Raw genomic sequence first — 5,405 nt, 5'->3', positions numbered from 1 at the left:
CAGACCCCCAATAGTCACCACACATGACCAATATACATTGTCCACAATAATAGTATCACCCACCGGAGTAGATACATGAACAGATTCAACTAAAGACTCACAGGGCATATCCAGAAAATGGGCAAAATACGAGGAAACATATGAATACGTGGAACCAGGGTCAATTAATAAGAGGCATATCTATGACAAACTGAGACAATACCCGTGATCACAGCATCTGAAGCAATAACATCTGTCTTGGAAGGGAGGGCATAGAAATGGGCCTGGCCACCCCCTGATCCGCCTCCCCCTCTCGGGCGATCCCTAACTGACTGGGCTTCACCCCTAGCTGACTGGGCTCCACCCCTAGCTGACTGAGCTCCACCCCTAGTTGGCTGGACAAGTGGTGGAGGAACTGACACTGGTGCCATCAGCCAAGTACTCTATTGTGAAGTCCAACCCAATAGCCTAGGGCAATCTCTCATAATGTGACCAAAATCTTCGCACTCGAAACAAACCATCCTCTGACGAAACTGCAGCTCATGATGCCCAAAAAACTACTCGAGAATACCTGAGCAGATGGGGCATGATGAGAACTCTGCGCTGGTAGTGCACTGATGACTGGACCTGCTAATGACTGTGAGAACCATGGCCAGATGACACACCATGGTGAAATGGTCGAGCTGACTGAGCCTGTCTGAAATGACGACCTCTACCATGCTGGAACTGACCCACAAAAGGAGCACCGCTGAATCCACCCTGACCACGAGGCCTCTTGGCCTCCCTCTCAACCCTCTCCTGACCGTGAACCATCTCAATCTGCCGAGCAATGTCGACAACCTCATCAAAGGTAGCACCCGACACCCTCTCTCTGGTCATGAGCAACTGTAGCTGAAAAGTGAGACCATCTATAAAACCTCATGATCCTCTCCATGTCTGTGGGAACCAACCAGATAGCATGATGGGCCAACTCCAAGAATCACATCTCATACTGCGTCACAGACATATCACCCTAGCAAAGCCGCTCAAACTGTCTGCACAACTCCTCTCTGCAGGACTGAGGCACGAACTTCACTAAAAAGACCATGCAGAACTGCTACCAAGTAAGGGGTGCTGCGCCAATAGGCCTACGCTTCTCGTAAGTCTCCCACCATCTGAGTGAAGTCCTGGAAAACTGAAAAGTAGTGAAGGAGACCCCACAAGTCTCCAGAATACAAACTGTATGGAGTATCCTCTAACACCTGTCCAAGAATTCCTGGGCATCCTCTCTCTCTGTACCACTAAAAGGTGGAGGCTGGAGTCTCCCAAACCAATCCAACCTACGCTGATCATCCATAGGCATAGCAAGAACCATATAGTCTTGAGTAGCTGTAATTGGTTGGGCTAGTGGTGCCTCCGGTGTCTGGAGTCCCTGAACAACCTGCTTGTGTTTGCAAGCGGCGGGAGTCTGAGTGCCTCCCCCGGCCTAAGAAGTGGTTGCGGCCGTTGAGATAGAGACCGCCTGAGCAAGGACGGTACATGTTGTCAGAATCTGAGCTAGGGCCTCCTGGAGGCTTGGAATCACAATAGGCACAGGTGGTGCCTGAGCGGGTGCATCAACAACCGGAATCTGGTCCTGATCTGGGACAACTGGTTGATCTGCAGGTACTGCCCTAGCTACTGTGCGGGCACTACCTCTGCCCCTACCGTGACCTAAGCCTCTCGCGGCCCTGCCTAGTGGTACTGGTGGCTATCCATCCTGCCCGTTAGTATGAGTCCTCACCATTGTGAGAGAATTAAACAACATATGTTTAGTTACCAGAATCAACAGATTCGCATGACAAAAATTCAAGAATGTGGAATTTTCCTAAAGGTTCTATAGCCTCTCGAAGATAAGTACAGACGTCTCCGTACCTATCCGCAAGACTCTGCTAAACCTACTCATGACTCGTGAGACCTATGTAACCTAGAGCTCTGATACTAAGATGTCACTACCCAAAAACCTAACCTGTCGTGATGGCGCCTATCGATGGTACTAGGCAAGCTGACTTTTTTAAAATACTCCAGTAATTTAATAAAAGGTAGTTTAAAACTTTTTCATGTCAAAAGTTTTCATAAAAACCAATGTTGAACTCAATATAGGGTCAAAATATGGAAACCGGCCCCAAACATTGGGGTGTCACTAAGTCATGAGCATCTAAATAACCAAACTAATACAACCAGCGTCTAAGTATCAATACAAGACAGATAGAAATATAGAAGAAGAACAAGGTCCGGCGGACGCCGACAACTACCTCATAGTCTCCGGTACTCGATCGCACCCAAACTCAACGATCTCATTGATCAAGCACACCTGGATCTACACATGAATTGCAGGGTATAGCATGAGTACAACCAACTCAGCAAGTAACAAATATAAATAAGGAACTGAGAAACAGTGACGAGCTATACAATACAGTTCATTTTTCAATAATTCCAGCAAAGAATAGACATGCTTTCGAATCCAGCAGTTTAAGTCAAATCAATTCTATACTGTTCAAATTCATGTATTCCATACAATGACAGATAGAAAATAAGTGCAACAACAAATAAAAAACAAGAACAGCCTCTCAGGGCAACTGTCACTCAACTCGTCACGACGACTCAACCACTCGGCTCTTAGCCCTCAGCATTCACATTCAATGGGTACCCGCGCTCACTGGGGTGGTCAGACTCATGAGGGACTCCTACAGCCCAAGCACTATAATTTGCATGGACTACTCACGTGTTGCACGGACAACTCACGTGCTATAATACCATATTTGGATCCACACGGATAACTCACGTGTTGCACAGACAACTCACGTGCTATAGTATAATATAAAGATCCGCACGGACAATTCACATGTTGCACGGACAACTCACATGCCATAGAACAATACCTCACAACCAGGCAGTCGACCTTACTCAGTCATGAACCTCTCTAGTCTCATAGCTCTCAATAAAGAAAAGAAAAAAAAACCTAAATCAAAGTGTTACAATATATCATCGAGGAAAAATAACAGAGACTGATGTAAACATGTACAAGAATCACTATGACTGAATCTAACTACCATGAGCAAGAATATAGCCTAAGCATGATTTCTAACATGAAAGGCAGTCAAGTTCTAGTAGACATGAATGCATATAAACACAAATAAAGGCTATTAGACTTCACAGTCTGCCGGGACGGACCAAGTCCCAATCCCTCACAGCATACACCCACACGTCTGTCACCTTGCATGGGTGCCACCTCCAAACAGTCACATTATACCAAACTCCGGATTTCATACCCTCAAGACCAGATTTAAAACTGTTACTTACCTCAAACTAAGAAAAATCCTACTCCGCGATGCCCTTGCCTCTCAAATCGGCCTCCAAACATCCCGAATCTAGTCACAAGCAATACAATACTATCAATATCCGACCACATTTGGTCCCTCAAATCCCCAAATTACTCTCTCCAAAAATCCCAAACCCTAACCCCTTATTTCACTTCAAAAATCCTACTAATCAAATGATAAACAAAGCCATATCGCCTTCAAAACCTTCAAAATATCGCCTCACTCCCGAGTTTCTCAAGTCAAAAATTGAAAATGAAAGACAAAACCTTAAGCAAGAGCTTTTCTGCCCAGCAATATCGCACATGCGGCCCCTTTTTTCCGCTTCTGCGATGCCGCACCTGCGGAAGTTTCCATCGCAGGTGCGGAACTCACTTGAGATCCCAAGTTCATAAGTCTTCGCATCTGCGAAGCCAGCTATATTCCTCCTCTCCGCATCAGCGATTTTTGCTCGCTTCTGTAGACTCGCAGGTGCGGAAAGGACTTCGCACTTGTGACCACTGCCAGCCCTCCTCATTTTCGCATTTGCGACTTGCCAAATGCACCAGCGACCTCGCACCTATGGCCCCCCCTGCGCAAGTGCAAAAATACCAGTAGCATCAGCTTCAACTGCATTTTTCCAACTTCAAACAATCCGTTAACCACCCGCAATCACCCCAAGCCTAATTCCAGTACAGTCTTCCAAATTATATTTTGGAAGTGCTTCTAAGTTCAAAATCACCTAACGTAGCTAATGGAACCATCATAATTCAATTCCGAGATCGTTTACACATAAGTCAACATCCAGTTGACTTTCTCTAACTTAAGCTTCTAAATAAGAGACTAAGTAATTCAATCCACTCTGAAACTACTCCGGACCCGAACCAACTAACCTGCTATATCATAATATAGTTGAAAAGCACAAAAGGAAGCAGAAATGAGGAAAACGGGGCTATAACCCTCAAAACGACCGGCCGAGTCGTTATAAATTTCAATGTTGATATTATGTGGACATAAGGGAGGCATTTCACCGTTGTTATGGGCAGAGCAATAAGGGTGGCTATATGAGCAATAAGGGTGGCTATAGATATTATCAGGGCGGAGGGATAAGAGAGACTATTATAAGAGTGATAAGGGTTGTTATAGGAGAGATAAGGGTGGATACTGTCAGGGATGATATGTGATGATGTGGGGTTGTTGTGTTGGAAATTTATATGTGATGTTGTGATTTTTCTTGTAATTATTTTTATTTCTTGTGCAATTGGTCTTATTGTTGGTAAATTGGTAATAGTCTGATTTATGTTGAAATTGGGGTCTGTGGCCATTGCTAGGCGGATTATGATATGAAATGTGGGTACGAGGTGTCGTGAGTAAATAATGATGATATTGGCACGTGAATTGTCCGTGCAGTTGTGATATGAAATAAGGGTAAGAGGTGCCAGGAAAATATGATGATTTAATTATAGGCACGAAGTGCCTTGGAAATATGAAAGTGGGTTGAGACCCGTATTTATGAAAAATATAAAAATGGGTTGAGACCCGTAGTTGTATGATTATGAAATGAAGAGTCACATGGTGATGTTTTAATTGAAAGAATTATATTCAAAATATTTATTTGGAAGGATTTTTATTTAAAAAGATTTATTTGAAAGAATTACATTCGGAAGGTATTTATTTGAAGAAATTATATTTGAGAGAGATTTATTTATTCGGAAGAATTATATGTGAAAGATATTTATTTGAAATACTTGATTTAATTAGTGTACTTATATTTATTAATTGTTGAGCATTATAAATGGTGTTCTTGTTGCCCTTATTGTTATTTGTTTCTTATTATTTTGAATATTTTATTGCACAGGCTATTAGACTAGTGAGTGTCTTGACTGTACCTCGTCTCTACTCAGGCTATTGCACATGCTTTATTTGTATATCTTTAGGTTAGTCTTGATACTTACTGGGTACCGACCGTGGTGTACTCATACTACACTTCTACAAATATTTGTGCAGAGCCAGGTATTGGAGATATCAGACTCGGATAGAGTTAGAGTGGGATCGCAAGGATTCAAGGTAGAGATGCTTGGCCATCGCAGTTCCTTGGAATCTTTCCAT

This window comes from Nicotiana tomentosiformis, chromosome 4 (genome assembly GCF_000390325.3).
Source record: "Nicotiana tomentosiformis chromosome 4, ASM39032v3, whole genome shotgun sequence".
NCBI lineage: Eukaryota > Viridiplantae > Streptophyta > Magnoliopsida > Solanales > Solanaceae > Nicotiana > Nicotiana tomentosiformis.
Note: the sequence above shows the minus strand (reverse complement) of the source record.